This window comes from Trichosurus vulpecula, chromosome 2 (assembly GCF_011100635.1).
Source record: "Trichosurus vulpecula isolate mTriVul1 chromosome 2, mTriVul1.pri, whole genome shotgun sequence".
Lineage (NCBI taxonomy): Eukaryota > Metazoa > Chordata > Mammalia > Diprotodontia > Phalangeridae > Trichosurus > Trichosurus vulpecula.
In genome coordinates, this window is record NC_050574.1 from 320,518,345 (window position 1) to 320,542,680 (window position 24,336).

Consider the following 24,336-nt stretch of genomic DNA (forward strand, 5'->3'; position numbering starts at 1 on the left):
AGAGGAGAAAAGAAAGAGATACTTTTCACTACCACATAAAATTGAAAAGCTTTTTCATGAGCAAATAAATACATCTAAAATTAGAAAGAAGACAATTAATTGGGAAAACATCTCCAGCCTCCCTTCAAGGATTCTTGCACCTCACTCTTCTTCCTACTCTCTAAATTGCAGCCAGATTGGCCTACTTGCCCTATGAACATTTCATCCACCATTTACATGCCTTATGAGCATATTTCCCCATGACTAGAATATACATCCCCCTCACCTATGACTTGTAGAATTTCCCAGCCTCCTTCATCACTGAAATCAAGGGCAACTTCCTACAGGAAACTTCTCCTAATCTCTCTGGTTTCTAGTGCCCCATCCCTGGTAATTATCTTGTATGTGTTTCTATATACTATTTGTATATATTTTCGATTTATTTTTCTGAATTCATGTTAATTTTCCCAATAGACCATAAACTCCCTGAAGGCAGGGACCCTTTTGATTTGTCTTTGAATCCTTAGCACCCAGCACAGTTCCTGGCACAAAATAGGCACTTAAGAAACGATGAATAAATGAAAAAATTGTCAGATATGGAAATTTCAGAGTTATGGAGAATGCGTGCCTTCTCATAGCCCCGTGTGTTATTAAAATGAGTTTTTTCAGGAGCATTTGTGAAAAATCCCAGGATCATACTGACTCCTTATTACATCAATCCAGAGGCTTGGGTCTGGTAGCTCAACATGATTTCCCTGGCACAGACCAGGCTCTGGGAAAAGCAGAGAGAAATCCAATTCCAGTTCTAAGGGGAATAATCTGGCCCCAAGACCATGCCTTGTTTAAGGGAGGCCAGACCTGTCTATCCCTGGTTCAGTGCTCCCAATCCATTTCACCAAGCCCAGGGACCCACCATGTACACAATGAGAGCAGTGAAGCGGGGAGAGTCAGAGCCTGATTTTGCAGCCAAGTTGGCTGGACAGTTTTCTCCTCAGGGACAGTGAGTAAGAGGCCAGTGGTAGGAAAAGGAGAGGCCAATCCTGCTAGCACAGGGGAGCCAGCCAGGGAGGGAGGGAGAACGCAGATCTGGAACAAACTCACTTTGGAGGGAATTAATTTAATTTTATTCAGTAGACAGAACACTTATTCTATGCAGGGTATTAAGCTAGGGCTAGGAGGGTATACTAAAACAAATATAACAGTCCCTGCCCTCATGGGGTTTATAGATTAGCATGGAGTATATGCATGTACCTAAGTAGCTATAACAAAGATAGAATACGATAATAACATAGGAAAAGAGCACAACAGAGGTCAAAGAATAGTCTATTAATGGTCTTCTATACATTCAATGAAACTTAGAATAATTCCTTGCATGAGTCATGTGCTTAATAGACGTTTGTTGAATTTAACTGAACAAGTCTTTACTGAGCACCTATTGTATACTTAGTCCTGTAGTAGACCCCAGAATACACATCAGAGTAGAAAAATGTAAAAAGAAAATGAGTCTCAGACCTCAGTGAGTTTGTACTGTAGTTGTTGATACCAGGTTAATAAGCATGAAATATTTAATGCACAAAACAAATTAAGCTACAAAAAGAGCTAACAATCTGGGCTTCAGTCCTTTCAAATCAACTGCCATAGCCAGGAATTCTCACATTTGATTGGCAGATTCAAATAAAGTGAGCGAATATTTATTAAGGTCTTATTATATGTCCATGAGGCAGCTGGGTGGCTCAGTGGATAGAGTGCTGAGCTTGGAGTTAAGAAGACCTGAATTCAAATCCAGCCTCAGACATTCACTAGCTGTGTGACCCTGGGCAAGTCATTTAACTTCTGTTTCCCTTAATACACTGGAGAAGGAAATGGCAAACCACTCCAGAATCTTTGCCAAGAAAACCCCATACAGGGTCATGAAGAATCAGACACAACTGAACACTTGAACAACAACAGCATGTGTCCAGCACTGAGCACGCTACCAAGGAAAGCGCATTGATGCTCAAATTAGAGACTATGAATTCAAATCCTGCCTTCCACTTTTTACTCTATGTGACCTTGGACAAGACCCTTAGCTTCCCTCTGCCTGTTTCCCCCTCTGTAAAGTGAAGAGCAAAAACTAAGTGACCTCTGAACTCCCCTCCAGCTCTGTATCTAGGAATCGATGATCATAGAGGAACAGTATGACCTGCCAGCGATGCACTGGAAACTGCCTATATTGGTCTGTGAGAGCCAATGGCTCACTTTTCAGTGTGAGCATTTGCACGTCAGAAATCATCAAAAGCTGCAAATCAGGGCTTGATTTATTGTTTTGTTGATTGTCCAGACTTAAGAAAATGGAGAAAATGTTAACAGTGCAGATTAAACTTAAAAGTGTATCATGTATACTTTTTTGGAGAGCTAATTATTAAATATTTCTCAGCACCCTTCTATCTCTGCTCATTAATTGTTGTATTACTACAGTCTAATTCCATAATGTCTTTCTCCTGAGAATGTAGCACGGGCTAGAGAGAAAAACACTGGGCTGAGGGTCAAGGGTCCAAGGTTCTATTTCCAGCTCAGTTACTAAACTGGGTAACCTCAAGCAAATAATTTCATTTTTTTTCTAAACTTCCATGTTTCTCTCTGTAAAATGAGGCACAAGGGATGGAGGACTGGAAAGAAGAATAACCATCTACAATCCCTTTGAAAATTCAAACATGTTATGGGTACAACTCTGTGAGACAGAATTTTTCAATAGACAAAACACTGGCTCTGGAATCAGATGAGTTAGGTTCAAATCCAAGTACCTTAAACTCTCTGCACCTCAGTTTCCCTATCTGTAAAAGGAGGAGGCAAAGCTAAATGGTCTCTAAGACCCCTTCCAACCCTGTTATCTTAGATATTTGGATTTTCCTTGACCCCCATTTTGAAAGCAACTAAAATCGGTTTTCAATTATCTGTAGCAATGGAGACAAGTAGCAGGGTGGGAAAAACCCAGTCATTCATATCTGATTATGGAATGTCTTTAAACAAAAACCTTAAATGGCCAAGGTTATTTTGAAATTGGGCCATTCTCCTTCATCGAATTTTCTGAGCAACAGAAGTTTAAACAAGAAAACTATTTTTTTTGTTTCAACTCTAACTATTGAAAATCTTTTTAAAATATAGGGTTATTTTCCTGCCTCAGCCAGTCCAATTCAGGGGAAAATGAAATCTCCCTGTCTTGCCTGGGAATCTTTCAGAGGTTCAGGGTCGTTGTTCTACATATCAGTGGTTACTGTTCAGATCTCTGGGTATGAGTGAAGAAGATATAGAACATCAAAGTAAATGTGCTCTTACTCCCGGCTACATCCTGAATATTACTTATTTGACAATTTCTGAGATGAACCCATCTAACCTTAGAGTAGAACGCAATGAAGATCCTGGGTAATTGACGAGTTCAGTGAAGTGGTCTCTTACATTTCAATAGACCATAAGTTCCTTGAGGGCAGGAGTTACTGCTTTTTGTGTGCCCCTGGCACCTAGCACAGTGCCTTGCACATAGTAAGAGCTTAACAGATTTTTGTTGAACTAAATTGAACTAATACCAGTGTGTGAACTAGTACCAATGTAATGGTACATGCCTTTTAAGCACATTGTCCTTCCTAGTCTATACTACTCAGACTATTTCAATAAAAAGTTCAATTGAATTCGCCTTCCCTGAGCACATACCAGCTAAAGAGTGGAAGGAGGGAGAGTAATAAGAGAAAGATGCCCTGAGATTTAAGAGCATCCTTTGATAATCCACTTTAGAAAATTAAGAGACAACTGATCCTAATTTAAAGTTGGGAGTTTTAGGACAGTAGGGAAGAGCTCAAGTCGAAGTCCTAACCCTGGAATCACACTGCCTGTGGGAACAACAATCTCTGCTCATTCATCATCGCCCATAGTAATGATAACCAGGCTTGTGCAAACAGCAATCACTCTATGCATCGCGTGAGGCAAGTGATCCAAGAATGGAGGCCAGATTTCAGACTTGAGGACAACCCTTTCTCTAAAAGAAGCCTTGTCAAAGGAAAAATATCCGTACACTGAATGGTGATTCATTTAACCCTTGGCACTACTATCAAAGAGAGAAGAGTGAGGCAGAGAGAATCACAATCAACCTCAGAAGTAATCTTAAAAGAGTAGGATAACTTGGGGCTACTAGGTGGTGCAGTGGATAGAACACCAGCTCTGGAGTCAGGATAGACCTGAGTTCAAACCTAGTCTCTGACACTTACTAGCTGTGTGACCCTGGACAAGTCACTTAACCCCGATTGCCTGCTTCTAAGTAAAAGGTTTCCTTTACAGTATATAACTCCAGCTCTAGGGAACTCAATACCTGTAGCAGTAGCCCATTCTACTTTTAATAATAATAGCTGGCATTTTTATAGCCTTTTAAGATTTTTGAAACACTTGTATCCATTATATCATTTGCTCCTCACCACAACCTTGTGGAATAGGTACCCCAAGCAGCATCCTCTCCATTTCCGGATGAGGAATCAGATATGCTGGGAACGTATTTAAAATTTTCAGCATGATTTACATAAATTATCTCACTTGATCCTCGCAATGATGGAGTCAGGTGCTATTATTATATGCACTTCAGGGTAGAGGGAACTCAGACCAAAAGAGGTCATATAACTTGCCTATGTTCACACATGGAAATGTCATAGGGGAGTTTGAAACCAGGGACTTAACTCCAGGTCCTTTCTACAATGCTACAGGGCTTCTTTTACAGACATCCGGAATCATTCAACTAGGAATGTAATTTGTAGAAATTTTTCCTTCTATCAAGCTGAAATTTACCCTTGTTGAAATTTACATTTGTTGTTGTTTAGTCATTTCAGTCGTGTCTGACTTGTGACACCATTTGGGGTTTTCTTGGCAAAGATACTGGAGTGGTTTGCCATTTTCTTGCCCAGCTCATTTTACAGATGAAGAAACTGAGGAAAACAGGATTAAGTGACTTGCCCAGGGTTGTGCAGCTAGTAAGTTTTTAGTCATTTAACTCAGGTCATCCTGACTCTAGTGCCAGCACTTTATCCACTGTGCCACCTAGCTGTCCTCTCTCAAAGACTGTCAGAATTGGAAGAGACCTTTGGAATTATCTAACCCCCCTGCCTCAGAGAGAAGGAAACTGATAATAGCTGAGATTTATTTAGCACTCTGCCATTGTTCCATTGTTCTGATCCTCACAAAGACCCACGGAGGGGAATGGTGTGTGTGTGTCCTAAGTACTAGGGATATAATTAATGAAAAGGACAGTCCCTGCCTCAATAATCTACAAAAGACAACACACCAAAGGTGACAGTAAAGGGGGGTCAGGAAGGATGGGACACCAGGGGATACCCAGCATGGGGACATCTTCTTCCATGGAATTGAAACCAGGCAGGGCAGCAGATGCAAAGTGAAGTGATCTGATAGCCATTTGCTGCCCTCTATAAAGGAAGGCACTGGGAAGAATTTGATACTAATTATCACTGCTCTCCTCTGGACACTACCTAGCAACCATGGATACTCCTTCAACTCCTCAACTCAACACTCTTCATTTTCCTAGCCACCATATCTAATCATTCACCAGGTATTGTCGATTCTACCTCCATGTCTCTTGAATCACTCCCCTTTTCTACCTTTGCATGGCCACTACCCTAATTCATTCCCTTAGCACCCCTCACCTAGACTATTCGATAACCTCCTAATTCGTCTCTTTGTCTCCATTCTCTCCCCTCTCCAAATCATTCTCCACATAAATGCCAAGTAATATTTCCAAATCACAGATCCGATCACATCCTTCTCTTGCTCGCAAAGCTTGTGGCTCCCTGCTACTTCTAGAATAAAAATGCAAACTTCTCTGTCATTGAAAGCTACTCATAATCTGGTTCCAACCTCATCTTCTATGTTGACATCACATTACTCCCCCTCTCACTGCATCACCGCCAGACTGACTCACTTAATATCCCTTGTACGTGATGTTCCACCTTCCACCTCCGTGCCCAAGGTTTTCCACAGTGGCTGGAATGTACTTCCCCTCACATCACCTCTTTCAATCTGCCCCTTTCCTCTAAGCACCTGCTAAAGTGCTGCTTTCTACTTGAGGACTTACTTATCCAATGAGTTCTTAATGCCCTTGCCCCACCTCGAATTCACTTCATATGTACCTTACATATATTCCATATTGACTTATCTGTGTGTTTGTGTGTGTGTGTGTGTGTGTGTGTGTGTGTGTGTGTGTGGCGTGCGCAACCTAAGGCTTTACCATCTACCCCACTGCTGCACCCTGCTGATGAACTTTGTGTCTCTTTCAAGTAGAGTGTAAGCTCCCTGAGAACAGGTGTTATCTCAATTTTTCTATTTACATTTCTGGTGCTGAGTATAGTGCTGTAGGAGCCTCTCAATATTTTTTCCATTAATCCATGCTTGTTCATCCCTCCCAGGAGAAGATAGGCTCCTTGAGTTTATAAAGTAAATGTTTCATTTTTGTGTCTGGATATCCAGAGCTTAGGACAGAGTTTGATACTTTTTGAATGATACAGTACCAAGTTCAGACTTGAATACACAGTAGACCTTGGCCAATGAATGAGTGAATGTTGGGAGGTTAGCAGATTGATACTAAGCAAATGGGTACAGAGTACATGAGCTACCAGGATGATTCCATTTTCTTGGATTCCAAGATAAGGGGAAGAAATGTGTCCATGCTCCGAATTCTAAGATGGCATTTTAGGAAAGAAAAGACTCCAACTCACCCAGAACTTGGTTCTCAGTAACAGAGGAGCCATTCTTTCTTCTTCACTGTTTCCCTCATCATAAAGGATAGAGTTTTTAGAAGGAAGAATTGGGATATAAAAAAGAAAATATGAGACCTTGTCCTTGTCCTTCAATTCTGAGTCCTACCAAAGGGTCTTCTATAGTACTTGTCTATATCATATTTTGTTAAATGTCATGCATTATTCTCTAGTCAATTTTGCAAGTCTGTATTCAATTTAACAAAGATTTTTTATGTGCCCAGTATGTTCAAAGCATTGTGCAAGGCACTACAGATACAAAAACTAAAACTAAACATTCTGTGCCCTCAAGGATACAGATATAGATACAATCCACACATATATACACATACGTATATACATATACATGTGTGCATGTTTATATATAATCGCTAACATTTATATAGCTCTTACTTTGCAGCAGGCACTGTGCTAGGCTCTTTACAATTTGATCCTCATATACAGCCTGGGAGGTGGGAGCTAAAACTGAAGCAAACAAGGGTTAAGTGAGTTTCCCAGGGTCACACAGCTAGTCTGAGGTTGTATTTGAACTCAGGTCTTTTTGACTCCAGGCCTGGCACTCTAACTACTATGCCACCTTAGCTATCGTGTATGTGTATGTATATACACATACATATACATATATATGCATATATGTGTTATATGAGTATATGCATTTGTGTATGGATGCTTCATCTCCTCAGACAGGCTTGAAGACAAGTGATGTATCCTGTCCTATACCACAGCATCTATTATAAAACTAGGTAGCCATAGATGTTTAGTAAATGTAAATTCAGATGAAGCTTGAGGAAGGTAAATTTATGACAAACAAAAGAAAACCTTGTCTCATCCAGCAAGCAGTTAAAAGTGAGTGTAATACCACCCCTGAGAGGTGGCACAAGACAAAATTATAAATAAGTTCAAGAAACTTTAGTATAAATTATTAGATAATAGATTCCTAAAGGTTACTAAAAACGTTAGAGGATGTCCTTAAACCTAAAGATTACAAGAGAGAAAACCAAATGATCCTTCCATACTCCCCTCTCAGGAACATGGTTTTGGATTATAGGCTCATAGTTTTATAGGTGGAAGAGGTTTTAGAGGCTCTCTAGTCCAGCCCTCTGATTTTTCAGATAAAGAAACTGAGACACACAGAGGCTAAGTGACTTTCCCGAGATCTGGGATTTGAACCTTTATCCACTGAGTCCAAATACAGCATTCTTTCTACTACATTCCAGTAGCTGGAGTGACTGAAGGGCTAATCTCAAGGGGGCATTTCTGTTAAATGGTAGAAATGATAGTCTAAGGAGAAGGCTCAGTTCTGAATTACTGGGTTCTGATTTACTTTGTAAATCTGATACTTCAGGATTTCACTTTCTTATACTAGGTTCCTTCTAGACTCTTCCCCTGGCTCCCTGGAATTCTAGCATCTATACCTGGAATAGTTCTAGGTTCTCTTTTATATTTTGTTAAAATGAAACAACAGGTGTTGCTAGATGTCCCAGGAAATTCTGAGGTTTCCACCCTGCTAACAATTGCATGCTTTATGGGAAATGGAAATTTAAAAAACTTTTTTTAAATTGCTTAGTTTTCCACTCTGTACAATACTCTGAAGCATGCCTGATGTTTGCAGCTGGAAAACAGGTTAAAGGCAAATGGCACAAAGTAGCCAGACTCTAGGGGTAGCTGATGGTAGGCAACAGAGCACGTGAACATGGGAGTAATGAAAGTGTTCTCACCCCAGGCAACATTGTGGAGCAGCAATGGGAATGCAACTTAAAGTTACAAGTCCTGGGTTCAAATTGCAATTTTGTTACTTACTAGCTGTGGGGCCTTGGGTAAATCATGTAATCTCTCTGAGACTCGATTTCATTAAATGGGGGAAAAAACCCAGAGGTAATCATTTTTAAACTACCTACACCTCCAGAGCTACTGTGACCTTCTAATGAAATAATTTGTACCAAGCATTTTATGAATGACCACATCTTTAATAATGTTAATAAGTCTTAATGAATAGATAATTCATGAAACTAAGAAACTGTGGTTTCTCATTAGTCAAATCTTGAAATATATCTAATTTGTAAGCAGAAGTTTCCTGTCCATTACAATGGATTGGAAAACACCACTCTGACCTTCTAATTGTCTATTTATAAAGAAAAAATTGAAAGAGGCATAAATATAACAGACACAGAATCAGAAGACTGGCTATCTTCTACCAATTAGCGTTTTAGAGTCACTCACTCTATGACTTTACAGAAGTCATTGGTCATTCTTTATCTCTGTTTTTCTATGAGGAAAAGGAGAAAAATTGTTTGTTGTGCATATAATTTTTGTGAACTTGAAGGGCATGAGTGGGCAGAGAACATGTAACGTATTCCATTTGATTATATTTGACAGTCTACAAAGTGCTTTCGCCTACATAATCTCTTTTAATCCTAGAAGTCGTAGTCTTAGAGCTGGAAAGGATGATAACAAGAGTCATCTACTATATTCACAACCTGTGCTAAAGACTGAGATCACAATCATAGAAAACAGACGTAAAAGGGATTCTTATCCCTTCTGTCACAGGACTTAATGATGTTGTTTTATTTTATTTTTAATATTATTTAATTTTTTCCCAATCATATGTGAAAACAATTTTTAACATTCATTTTTTTTTTATTTTGAGCTCCGAATTCTCTCCTTCCCTTACCTCCTTTCTCCCTTCCTGAAACCATTAGCAATTTGATATAGCTTATACATGTGTAATCTTGCAAAACATATTTCCACATTAGTCACATTGTGAAAGAAGACACACATGAAAAAAGGAAAAATGAAATAAAAATTAATATGCTTCCATCTGCATTCAGACTATCAATTCTTTCTCTGGAGATGGAGACCATTTTTCATCATGAGTTAATGGTAATATTTTGATGATGATGATCTCAAGGATGATGATGATAATTGATATTTATGTGTCACTTCAGGGTTTGCAAAGTACTTTTCATAGTATTTTTTAACTGGTCTTCACAATAACGCTTTAAGTTAGATGCTATCACTATCCACATTTTATAGACAAGAAAACTGAGGCTGAGAGAATTAAGTGACTTGGACAGTCACCCAGCTAGTAAGTATCTAAGGCAGACATCAAACTCAGGTCTTCCTTATTTCCAAGTCCACTGCTCTATCCAGTCTTGTAGGGAGATAAAGGAAATTAAATAGTCTAGTCTAACGCTTAAATTTACAGATATAAAAACTGAGACCCAGAGAGGTCAAGTTGCTTGCCCAAGATCACACCAACAGCAGCAAAGTTTGTACTAAAACCCAGACCTCCTGGCTCCAAGTCAAGGGTTCCTTCCACTGCATTCTAGGGGGAGAATACATAAATCAGTTCCCTTACCCAAATATATGCCCCTCCTAGGCACATTGGTCCTGACATTCCACTGTTGAGTGACTCCTTTGGGTTAATGCATTGCCTCCAAGATTCACCCCATCCGTGTGTCCCACCTCCCCCACCACACACACATACAATTAGTTAAATGGAGACCTTTTCCCTAAACCCATCTGACACATTTACATGAACTCTTTTTTATTAGATTAACCCAAGAAGAGAGCAAGACCCTAAGGGGATAAGAAATAATACAAGTAAATTTTTATGTGGACCAGAGAGAGGAGATGGTCTAGATCTAAGCCTATAGGAAGAATCACAGCATACAGGCACTTGGCAACCAGGGCTGGGATGTTGAACAGCTAAAGGCAGGTCTGGGAAAGGAAATGGTGGGGCACAAAAACAAACAAAGCCAGCTCCTTTGAGTTGGAGCTCCAGGTAGAGACCTGGAACAGATGGAGAAGCAGAGATGACGTGATTAGTCCAAGGATGAGGCCAAACTGGAGACTTATTTCCTTAGGGTCAGGTTGTCCTAACCCTGAGACAAGTGGTTTTCCTGAAAGGCACAATGTGCCATCAACCCAGAATCAAGCATCAGACTCAAATAAAAACAAACAAGGCAGGGGTCATTGTAGCCATTCTCCTGTCTCAGCACCTAAAGCCAATAGTCAATCACTAAATCATTATTGAGTCCCTACTGTGTTCCCTATTTAACCCAGTCCTAGGCGCCAGCCCATAAATATTGCTAACAATAATAATAATGGTAAAAATATGTATTTATATGCACATTGGAAGAGTACTGGATTTGTCAGAGGAACAGGATACAAATTACATCACTACCACTTACCACCCTATGTGACCATGGACAAATTACAACCTCTGTGGCCTTCAGTTTCCTTATTTGCAAAATGAGGGGGTTAACCCAGATGACCTCCCTTCCAGCCCTATCTATGATCCTCACAGAGAGGTAATAGAATCAGATGGCATATTAAGACATAGCTTTTTGGACATGGCCAATGAGGAAATTTGTTTTGCTTAACTATATATGTTTATGAGGATTTTGTCTTTCTTTCCCAATTGGTGAGGTGAGATAAGGAGAGCCGGGAAGGGGAAAAATGGATTTTTATTGATTGAAATAAAAATTTAATTAAAAAAGAACATTTCTTGAAGAAAGTATTTTGTATAAAAGCAAAACGAAAATAGCAAATCTTTGATCTTATATGGCAACTCATAGCTATCATGGGGCTTTACTCTCACAATGACTCTCACAAGACTGGGGGCTTCAAGTCTGGAGGCAGGAAAAGAGGAGGGTAGATAAAGTACTAAATCATTATGGAGTCCCTACTGTGTTCCCCACTGAGCCCAGTCCTAGGCTCCAGCCCATAAATATTCCTGACAGTAGTAATGATGATAAAAATATGTATTTATATGCACATTGGAAGAGCATTATATTTGTCAGAGGAACAGGCTACAAATTACATCACTACCACTTACCGTCTTATGTGACCATGGACAAATTGCGATCAAGACTAGACCTGAGATTCAGTGGTACCCGGAACTCCCAGGGAGGTCATTCCCTCTACGAATGCTTAGTGGTCCTTCTTTTGCAACTTGGTCTTGAGTACCACCTGGGACACTTAAATAGTAAGTGAACTTCCCAGGGTTACACAGTCAGCATGTGTCAAAGGTCAGACTTGAGCCTGGGTCTTCATGACTTTGAGGGCAGCACTCTATCCACTATTCCCATGCTGCCAACATGTAAGTTTTACTGTCCTCATTTTATAAATGAAGAAACTGAGGACCTGAACGATGAAGCAACTGACCTCAAGCTGGCACTCAAACCTTGGTCTTTGGGGCCCGAGCAGAGCTCTTTCCATTCATATCCTCCATTATTTCTTGTCTGTTTCCATGCGTTTTGATACTTCATAACTTTTGTTGTTCAGTCATTTCAGTCATATCTAACTCTTCATCACCTCATATGGGGTTTTCTTGGCAAAGAGGCTGGAGTGGTGTGCCATTTCCTTCTCCAGTTCATTTTACAGATGAGGAAACTGAGGCAAGCAGAATGAAGGGACCTGCCCAGAGTCATACAGCTAGTAAGTGTCTGAGGCCAGATTTGATCTCAGGAAGATGAGTCTTCCTGATGCCAGCCCCAGCACTCTATCCCCTGCAACACCCAGCTGCCTACCTCATCACTATTGTCATATTATTTTCAAATTGTTTCACATTCTTGTCTCCTCAGCTAGTCTATGAGGAAGGATTGGCAGCAAGACTTTCCTCTAGATCCCTGAAAGTACCTAGCTCAGAATGTAGAAGGGACTGGAAATTCAATACATTTCCATAAATACTTATTGGATAAATCGAATCCAACTAAATACATGGCTCTATTTTAAAAGTCCATCGGTGGGTTTCGACCGTTCATATTTTGTACTGGCATCATTCAAGTATATATAGCTCAAATAATATTGATTCAGAACCTTCCAGATAAACCAGCACATTACACCCCCAATTCCATTCCTTTTCTTAGGTGGTCCCCTCTGTCTGGAATGTATTCCCATCCTCCACTTACATAATCTCCAATTTCCATCAGGTGCCACTTGGTATAGAAACCTGTCCTGATCATCCCCCCAACCTCCATCTACCCCTGCTCCCTCTTGAAATTATTTCATAGAACTTTGTATTTTCTTATCTTTGTGTTGTATTCCTCCAGAATGTAACCTCCTTGAGGGCAGGGACTTTTTAAAAAATATATTGTATTTGTATTCCTAGGGCCAACAGCAACACCAGCATCCTTAGGGCCTAGCGCAGTCTAATAAATATTTTTTAATGAATTGGATTGAAAACTTCGGGGCTGAAGTTTCTGTTCCTTAGACGTTCACCATTCTGCCTTGGTTCTTCTGTAAAGCACTGAAAAAAAGAAAGTTGTTGCATTTCCTTCCCCATCCCCACCTTTCAGCCTCACATTTGGGAGGAGTTTGACTGGGGGCTTTGCCCCTCTGAGCAGCTCTGCTTCATCTTTCATCACCCTCAGTAAATTTGAGAAGGGGGTGGGGCTTCTTGGGCTCTCTGAAGCCCCTAGGCTGGGAAGTTTAGGGTGTCATGTTTATATTTCACCTTCGTTAAGGACTGAGGCCAGACTGAGTGGATTTTGTGCTTGGCTTGTGGGTTTCAGGTTCCAAGACAGAACTCTTCAATTGAGCTTTCATCTTTAGGCTGGTTGGGAAATCTGCTGGGATCCCAAAGAGCTAGGGCTGATTTCCTGGGTCACATTCTCAGCTGATGGCAATACTAGGTGTCACTTAGGGAGTTGGAGATCTCAGGCCAAAGCCTAATGGTAAGCTCTACATGGCTGGGGCATATTTCACTTAAATGAATTTCCCCTTATAGGTGCAACTGGGGGCTATGTTATTTAGTGTGGCCTAAAATGAGACTACGACCTTTCTCTTTGAAAAGATGAAAACTGAATAAAGAGTTGAAGGAGGGGGGTGGGACAAGCAGGTTAGATTAGATCAGAAAATGGAAACTTATTTTTCTTCAAACCTGACTTAACCAAAATCATTTGGTAGAATATTTACAGCATCTATTTTTATAGTAGCAAAGACCTGGAAATTAAGGGGGTGCCCATCGATAGGGAATGGCTAAATAAATTATGTGTATGAACGCAATGGAATAGTATTGTGACATGAGAAATTATTAAAAAGATGATTTCAGTGAAACCCAGGAAAACTTCTATGAGCTCACGCAAAGTGAAGTATGCAGAACAAGGAAAACAGTGTCTACAGTATAACACTGAATAATAGTAACACAGCGTAGAATAACAATATTGTATAAACAAACAACGTTGAAAACCTTAAGAACCCTGATCAGCGTGATGACCAATCACAATTCCAGAGGATTAATGATGAGGTATGTTACTCTCCTGACAAAGAGGTGACAGACTCAGGATGCAAAGTGACATAGATACACATTTTTGAGGATGCAAAGCGAGACATACAGATAACACGGGGAGCTGTTTTGCTTGACTAGGCATTTGTTACAGTGGTTATGTTTTTTCTTTTTTCTTCAATAACCAAGAAATGAGAGGGAAAATTAGTCTTATTCATTAAAAATTATATTTATTGACTAAAATTTAATAAAATTAAAAATAAAATTGAATTTGATTTTTTAAGAGAATACAATTATCAGTAGATGAACTCTACTACATCCTGGAAGACCTTGGGCAAATCACTTAACCTCTCTAGCCCATCATTTTCTCATCCGTAAATCTAAGTTCATTTCTTGCACTAAATCTTATGATCCCATGGTGCAGTAGAGGGGAGGGGGAAAGGGAACAAGCATTTATATAACACCTACTGTGTGCCAGGCACCGTTCTAAGCAGTTTACAAATATCTCATTTGATCCTCAAAACAACCCTGTGAGGTAGCTGCTGCTGTGATTCCCATGTTACAGGTGAGGAATCTGAGGCATACAGAGGTCAATTGACTTGCCCAGGGTGACACAGGTAGTAAATGTCTGAGGCCATATTGGAAATCAGGCCTTCTTGACTTCAGCACCAGCTACCCATCCTCTCTACCACTGGTTGCCCCTGTGGAAATGATAGTTACAGAAGACATTTCTGTTGAAATGACTATCTCATTTGAGTAAGTACTATAAATATTATTGCTATATTATATTATATTACTATATTATTTTATTAATAAACATATACCATAATATAACATATAAATATAATGTTATCTTATATTACTATATAATATATTATTTATATATGATATATTACTATGTGTTATACAATAAATACAGTAAGTACCACAAATATTATTATCCTCATCTTATAGATAAGAAAATTGAATTTCAGAGAGGAAAAGTAACTTGATCATGGTCACAGATCAACAAATATCAGAAGCAAGATTTGAACCCAGTTCTTCCAGATTCCGCACACAGCCCTTTTCCCACGATGCAAAAGAAAACTAGAATACAAGCCAGGAGACACGAATTCTGTCCTCAGCTCTGCCACTCGTGTAATCTCAAGCAAGTCAGTGGGCCCAGTTTCTTCATCTTTAAAAATAAGAGTTTGGGTTAGATCAGCGGTTCCCTTTTTGTGTCTCATGGACCCCTTCGGCAGTCTGGTGAAGGCTATGGATCCCTTCTCAGAATAATGTTTGAAGTGAGTGAATGAAGTAAAACCACATAGGATTACAAATGTAATTGCATCAGAGTATGGCTAGAAAAAAAATTAAGCAAGTTCAGGGACCCCGGGTTAAGAACACCTGGCCTAGAGGATCTCTAAGACCCCTTTTTATTTCTGACTTTCCATAACTATAAAAGAGTCTCTGAGGTTGTGTCTGTACATACCAACCAACTTTGCTAACCTCCATTTGGAAACAATAAAAATAGGTACAATTCAGAATCGTTTAAGCCCTGCATTTTTGTAAAGTCTATCCTGATTTCAAATAACTAGTTCAACTACATTTCCTACCAGTTGTTTTAGCTTCTGTTAGATGTAGTCTGGGCCTTTAAATTGACTGTTTAGGGATAACCCATTGAAGCTAAAGAATCTTAAGTGGTGCTTTAAGATATCGAATGGCTAAAGAGGTCACCAAGGGCTGCATTTGCCCAGGGAGTTAAAGTGAGTAACACCTACAGGATGCAAGCAAATTCCCAGCTCTGCTGGCCCTTGGGTCAAATCTTCCCAATTGGGCTTTACTAAGTTTGCCACCTGGAGGAGATGGATCAGAACAGAGAAGGAGAACTTTCCTTGGGCAAATACTAATGCTATATGGAATCAGTGAGGATAAACCAATCGATTAGTTTTCCAATAAGTCTTTACTCTTCATTGAGTTAGTACTACTATGACCAGTGTGGTAGTATGTTAAAACAAATGTAAAGCTGGCATCAAAACCATAAAGATCTGGGTTCAATCCTGCCTCTGGCACACACTGACTGTGTGAACCTTGGGCAAGTTACTTAAATCTGTCGGTGCTCCTGGCAACTTTCAAGACTGTAAGTTACGGAGAAGGCCAATCTGCACTAGAAGAGAGAGTTTTCACCTCCAGGTGATCCCTTTACCAATGCAATCACATCTTACCCTTATCCCTATCCCTATATCTATGCCTAGCCCTGGGTTAAGTAGTATAAACTTTGATTACAGGCATGAAAACCTCAGTGTTTGTCTTTACCAACTTCATGCCCTCTTCAACTCATTGGTTTCCTCTGCCCTCTCTCCAATATGTGGATCCCCATTTCTGAGAGGTCTGCCCCTTTAAGAGGCTGGAGGGACTTGTGAGCAACCTAGGTCAGCCTGACACTGATAGTTATGCACAGTTCTCCATGAATGTAGCAAACTCGTTTCTGAGAGGCTTGAATTACTTGAATATGATTTTGCTTCTCAATTTTATTCCCCACACCTGATTCTTCCAAAAAATTTCATGCCCTGGTCCTGTCTACCAGTGGAGAAGCAAAGTTGTAGAGTGAACTTAGAATCAGACATTCTGGGTTCTGGAGCTTAGAATCAGACATTCTGAGTTCTGGAGCTTAGAATCAGAAGTTTCTGGGTTGTGGAGCTTAGAATCACACATTCTGGGTTCTAAATTTGGAACTGTGATCTCTTTCTTCGTTGGGGGATTTCCATTGAGGAAGACTGCTAGGAGCTGCTAAATGGGGGAGATGAAGCAGCAAATTGTATTCCCCTAGCCAGCCAATGGGTAGCCATGAACTTATGATGCCTCTGTTTCTTTTGCATTTATTTTTTTCCCTGATCTTTGGTAAATTTGTACTCTGAGATGCAGCTGTCTGGATTATGACCTTTGAAGTGTCAGAAGATCCCTAAAAGGCCACCCCAGCAACAAATCATTAGGCAGCACTGCCAGAGACGGTAGCAGCAGCAGTTGAGTCCAGTGAGGATCCAGCCCACAGAGGAGCAGCCTGCTGGACCTGGCAGTGGGTTAATCCATCAGCCATGATTCACCACATCCAAGAGGAGGTAGAACGACTGAAGGAAGCTGCCACTCATCCTTCCTAGACTTGGTAGGGAGCCTCCAAATAGAGAAAGGGACTCCCAAGGCCAGGAGTTGTGAAATATCCCTCAGGCACATGTGTTTCCTGCTTATGTGCCTCACATCCTTTATGTCTCTCACTCTCCAGAGGTTGAGCATATTCAGAAGTGAGGGTGTACTGTGTCAAATGAAGATTTTTTTGTGACTTCTTTCCTTGTTGAACCTTCTCAGAAAACTCCATTTGGAGTTTTCTTGGCAAAGATACTGGAATGGTTTGCCATTTCCTTCTCCAGCTTATTTTACAGATGAGGAAACTGAGGCAAACAGGGTTAAGTGACTTGCCCAGGGTCACACAGCTAAGTGTCTGAGGTCAGATTTGAACTCAGGAAGACTAGTCTTCCTAACCCCAAGCCAGGCACTCTATCCATTGTGTCACCTAGCTGCCCCTCCTCAGTCAATGCAATCTTGTAAAAACTAAATGATGTCACCTGGTTGACTGATATTGGGAAAACACACTAGATAAGGGCTCATGAGCAATCGTGTTAGAAATTACAACTACTCAGGGTTACGCCAGAACCTAAAAGGAGCATGAGTCATGGTTCTCTAAAGACTAGGCCAGCAGCCCACCAATATTGGTTAGTGGAAGGCGGGGAAGCAGTCTATGGATGGGGAGTGGGCTTGTGCCACATATAAAGAAAAGGGTAATAAAATTTCTACAACCTGCCCCCACAGGTTTAAAATATGTAATAAATAACTAATGTATTCTCCTATGTTTCCTTCTGAGAGTAGGCACAGGATTGGGAGCACAGTAGATGCTTGATAAATGCCTGCTGAATTGAATGGAAATAATCTGAATGAAGAGAGAACATATGTTACAAAAGGACTCAAGAAATGAGCTACCCAGGAAATAAAACCCTCTGAGAAAAGAGCTGTCTGGAGAGATATATAGAATGAGCTGCTGCTATTGACTTTCCAACGTGCACTGGGGGGACTTCCTTTGGCAAGATGATTTTCTCCATCTAGCTCTCTGACTAACTACAGCTGTTTGTTCCACATCTAGTATTCTCAGTTCTCCTCCTGGTTTTGATGTACAGCACACACCCTCATTCAGAAACTAGCTATTCTTGCCTACCTGCCATTAATCCTACCCTGGCTGCATATAATTTCCTGATGGAATTAGGACATGTAGGGCCCTCCAAGCAATCTGATACTAATCACTGACATATTAGCATAGGGCTCTAAGCATGCTAGAGCATTTTGGCATACTCCAGTATTATTGCCCTGAGTGGGGCAGTGGATAGAGCCCCAAGTCCAGGTTCAAGAAGATGCATCTTCCTAAATTCAAATCTAGCCTCAGATATTTACTAGCTGTGTGACCTTGGGCAAGTCCCTTACCTTCTTTGCCTCAGTTTCTGAAATTTCCTTACCAGGCATCATTTTGATTATTTGAGATGTAACTTAAAACGTGAATGACCTTGGATGAGGGAATTCATTGCAAAAGTGACATATTCATACTAACAGAGGGCCAAGAACCTCAAGGGTCACACAGCCCAAGGTCACACTACCAGTATGTGTCTGAGTCAGGATTTGAGCCTGATCTTCTTAGAACATACTGGTCTGCCTCTTAACTTGAACATAGTAGGCACTTAATAAATGTTTGCTGAATTGAATTGAATGCTAATGTTCAGCCAACTAGTAAAATAAGTGGAAAGAGAAGGTATGTTCCTCTTCCTGTATACCTATACATATATATACCCAGTACTATTTCTGAAGCCCTGTTAATCCAAAATCCTTGCCCATGGTCCTTGTTCCTCCACTAATATGAATATGTCAATTTTGCAATGAATTCCCTTACCCAAGGCCATTTGTATTTTATGTTACATCTCAAATAATAGAAATGATGCCTCGTAAGGAAGTTTCAGATAACAGCAAGTAAGAGAGGTTCTTTGGGGCAACAGCACCTTCTCAGAACCTTTAGAGTAACAGCCCCTGGGCAGCCATCGATTCCATCTACACATATGTTCAAGTAACCTTCATTCCCTTTGCAAATAGTTGAGATGGTTCTTTTACCCTGGGAGAGGTGAGGATGATGATGATGATGATGATAACTAGATGATGCCATCCCAATTGTCATGATAGTTACTACCTCTTCTTTAACACTACCTTGGATTTGGGTTTCCAAATTTGCAGTAGCTGGTTGAGACTCTAGCTGCTTCTACTTTGATTTTTGCTGTTTCCACCATGATAGATGGCATCACTCTAGGGGATTCAGCTTTGTAGACATCATTTTGTCTAATGATTTTAAACTAAAATTAGGCATCAAAACCTCTAATCCCAAAGGCAAGATCAGAGTGAATGTTTGATTTTGTCAGATCCAAAATAGCTGCAACAGAGTAGGGGACATAGTTGAGGTTAGGGGGAAGAAGGAGATGCATATATTCTTCAGCGCCAAGAATAGTTAACAAGGAAACACCTGGATCCTGAAAAGTCTGCAGATATCCACTGATAAAACATCTGGCATGTCACATTCAGAAGACAGCTGGATCTTGCCAAGTCCACAGAAATTCAGTGAGAAAACACCTGGATCTCCTGGAATGTGCTTAGATCAGGAAGAAGTTGGCTTACCCTTCACTGGATATTTGGAGGTTTGGCAGAGGCCAAGGAGAGCTGAACACTGGCACAACAAGCAGCTTGTGGATCCAAAGAAGATATTTTCTCAGCAGTATTTCTGGCTTGGAAAAAACCTCAGTCCTGGTAGTTAGAGGGTTTTGTTTACTTGGTAGCTCATTTCTTAAGTCCTTTTGTAACATATGTTCTCTCTTCATTCAGATTATTTCTATTCAATTCAGTAAGCATTTACCAAGCATCTCCTGTTTTCCCAATCCTGTGCCTACTCTCAGCAGGAAAACAGGAGAATATATTAGTTATTTGTTACATATTTTAAAAGAAAGACAAACTGTACATAATAGAAATTTGCCATTTTGTGTACAATTATCAGTTCTACTAAGTATGTGGACATGCTCATTTAACCTGGTGCTTGTGAAACTCAGAATGAAAATAAATAAATGGCTAGATATACGATAGAAAGAATAGATGATAGATAGATAGATAGATAGATAGATAGATAGATAGATAGATAGATAGATAGATGAACCACAGCAGTCCTTTGCCTGGGTCACAGTTCATCTGGGAAGATCTAATGTAGGCAAAGTACTTAGAGAACAACATAAAGCCACATAGAATAAGGTGTCACACACTTGCTGTTCATCCTTCATTCTCAGAAAGGCCCAATGACATCAGGAAAGTGATGTCTTAAGTTGCAAGTAAATTGGATTTAAGTGAGGCAGGGCTACACAAAGTCATCAGCCTCACTCTCTCTTCTCGAATCATTGGAGTCATTGGTAAGTCATTGGCAAGCACAGGTCAAGACACTGGCTATGGCCCAGGTTGCAGTAGGAGACCTTGGCCTTTTTAAACTAAGGTCTTTCTCAGGTCTCAGTTTGTCTGAATCAACACCCATTCAGTAATTAAAGGCTAGGTTAGAATTTAGGCCTAGTTTGACTTCCCAAAAGAATCAGTCTGGGAGGGGAAGATCCTCAGGATTTCTGACCAAAACAGAAACAATTACTATTTACACACACTCTGAGCTGTCAAAACCCAAACAATGAGCAAGTGAGGCTTGGGCTGGGATCAATTATTGGCCGATGGTTGAGAGCCAAAGTGATTTGGGTTTAAAGGCATAGCCAAGTAGGTCCATTTTAATCTCAATGGGTTTTATTAAAGCCTGGTTAACTAGAGCTATATTTCAAGAAATCTTGAATGAAAACTACATGAGACAAAAGAGTTAACTGTCCCAGTTTTCCAGGGGAAAATAGGATAAATAGATACATAGATAAATGGGGTGGAAATTTAGCCCCCAAACCCCAAGATATAAGAAAAGGAGGAGGAAGAAGAAGAAGGAAGGAAGGAAGGAAGGAAGGAAGGAAGGAAGGAAGGAAGGAAGGAAGGAAGGAAATAGCAGCATTGCCCAACTAGAACTGGCCAGTTGAGTTCCCAGCGGGGGGGAAGCTACTACTACTCACAGATTGTTGTTTGTCTTTTTTTTCTCAAAGAGGACCAATGACACCAGGCGGGTGACATCTTGACTTGCAAGTGAATTGGATTTAAGTAAAACAGGGCTGTACAAAGTCATCAGCCTTGTGACTCCAATGTCATACACAGATGGGAGGTGCTAACAGAGTTGAGAGAAAGGAGAGATTGATGTGGAATGAGATACTTAGGGAAGGCTTTGCATTTGTAGAGGAGGTGATACTTGAGCTAGGTCTTGAAGGATGCCTAGAATTTGGAATGGTAGAGAGGAATAAGGAGGACAATTAGATTTAACAAATATTGATTGAGTACCCATTAGATACACAGCACTGGGCTGGTCAGGCAGTAGGCACACCTTAAGCAGAGGTACAGAGAGTACTTTCCCCCAAGTATTTAGGGGAAAGTAAGGACACTGGCTTGCCTGGAGCAGAGAATGAATATTGATGACTATCGATGTAGTGCATCCTTAGGAACCTCCCTAGAGTGTTTCAGAACTCTTTCTGGGATGGCGATACAGAAAGATCATAGTATTATAGACTTAGAGCTAAAAAGGTCGTGTGTTGGTCATCTAGATCCAATCCTCTCATTTTGGAGATAAGGAAACCTAGACCCAGAGAAGTCAAATGACTTTCTAAGGTCACACAGGGAGCAAATGGCAGAAATGGGATTTGAACCCATGTCATCTGACAGCACTTTTCTATAATGTGGTACTGGGCAAGATACAAAAATATGACCTTTGGTGCGAGGCATTGCACCAGTTCACAGCTACATCAAGTAACTTAACGTCTCTGGATCTACATTCCCTCATCTGCAAAGTGGGACTAAAAATAACTTACCCTCCTGAAAGGCCCACTGACCGGATGATCTCTTAAGGTCCCTTTCAGCTTTGAGATCTGTAATCCTGCATTCAACTCATTGTCCCTATTTAGTGAGCACCTGCTACATGCGCAGACCTGTGTTAAACATTGTGGAATATACAAAGATAAAGAAGGTATAGTTTCTGTCCTTGAGGAGTTAAATTGGGGAAACAGGTCTAACACTCACAAACCAATGAGTAAGCAACAGTACAAGACAGTAGATGAAGGTACTTTCTAAGTCATAGAGTGCTAGAGGTGGACTTAAGAGGATTAGGTTTCATTCTTCCCACCATATATTTCGCATCAACTGTCCAGTACAACTTTTTCAAAAGATCTCATGTAAACAGGAAATCAGAATTCAAGGAAGTTGTTCTCATTTTATTTTCCTTTTGCCATCCATTTGGTGACACCAAACAACTCAATCTAAGGTTAGCAATGAGTTCCAAAGTAACAAGTCATTTGCAAGTTATTTATATTTTTTGTCTTTTTATTATTAAACCTTAAAGTGCTATCAAAATTTAAACTCATTAGTATTCGTGTCAAAATGAGTGGTATGCCATATATATATATATATATATATATATATATATACACATATATATATGCATGTGTGTATACATATATATGTATACATGTGTATGTATATATGTGTATGTTTATATACTGTGTGTGTGCATATACATACTGTAGATGCTGAATGAGTTCAGATCTGGGAGCAATCACTGTGGGACAGAGTAGTAAGGGAAAGTTTTATGGATGGGATGAGACCTGAAAGATAAGTAAGATTTTAATGGGTAGAGAGGAGTAGGAAGGATATCCTAGGTTAGGAGAAACAAGAATTGCATGAATAAAAATACAGAAGTGGAAATGGGCACAGAGTAGGCAGTGGCAAGTGAGGATCCCTGAACTCCTGGAGCAGAAGTTATCAATTAAGGGATATTGGAAGATAAAGTTGGAAAAGTAGGATCGGACCTTGACTGCTAGGCTGAGGATTTTGGACTCCATCTTGTAAGTCCCTTCACTTAAAAAATCAACCATATGGCCTAGCCCCTGGATCTATGCTGTCTTGTGCTGTCCTTTAATTGTTTATCATGTGTTAGCCAAGTAACTCATAAAAAGGCCAGCAGGAAGTCACCTGCTATGTTGGGTATGTCTTCTGTGGTATATTTATGGGAAGCTATGGACAAGAATTGAAGTGGATGAGAAGCTATGGTTGGGTTGTGGCTTGTATTGATGACGGGAGAATCAATGAACCATTGAAAGATCAAAGTCTATAAGCTTTAGTCTTTTTCTCCCAATCAGACTCTAATCTCTTTATAAGCAGGGATTATTTCTTGCGAGTAGGGATTGTTTCATCTTTTGCATGTATATGCCCAGCACCTAACCTGACGCAGAGATGACAGTTAATAAATGCTTGTTAGTTGACTGTTTAATATCACCTAGGCAAGGTATAAGCACACAGTAGGTTCTCAATATCTTTAACTTGAATTTATATCAATCTCTCAGCTTGATGACTGAAATTGAGTCAAGCAATGGGATGGGTTGAGTGCTTGTATAGAACACAGTGACACAGAAGCCCATTGTGAGACCAGAGAATGCAAGCAGCCATCATAAAAATATGAAATCTTAGGGAAACAGGGTAAATCAAACCAAGGGTCAGCTCCCTGGAATACCCTACATTTCATTTCCTGATTTCATACTCACCCCCTGGCTTTTTATAGAATCATAGATTTAAAATTGGAAGGAACCTTGAAGATCAATCAATCAATACTCAAACAATAAACATTTATTAAATGCATGCTTTGTGCCCAGCACCGTGCTAAGTGCTGGGGATACAAAAAAGATCTAATGGAGAAGACAACATGCAAACAAATATAAAGAAAGCAACATTTATACAGGGTAAATGGAAAGTATTTAACTGAGGGAAGGCACTAAAATTAAAAGTGATTGGGGAAAGCTTCCAGTAAAAGATGAGATTTAAGTTGGGACTTAGAAAGCCAGGGAAGGCTTTCTAAGGGGGAGAGCACTCCAGACGTGGAGGACAACCAGAGAAAATTCCCAGAAATGAAAGATGGAGAACAGTAAGGAGACCAGTGTCACTGGTTGGAAGAGTAGGGGAGTAGGGTATAAGAAGGATGGAAGGGTAAAATGGGGCTAGGTTATTACAGGCTTTGAATGCCAAACAGCATTTTGTATTTGATCCTGGAGGTGATAGGGAGCCACTGGAGGGGTGGGTAAGGGGTGGGGGATGACATGGTAGGACCTGCACTTTAGGAAAATCATTTTG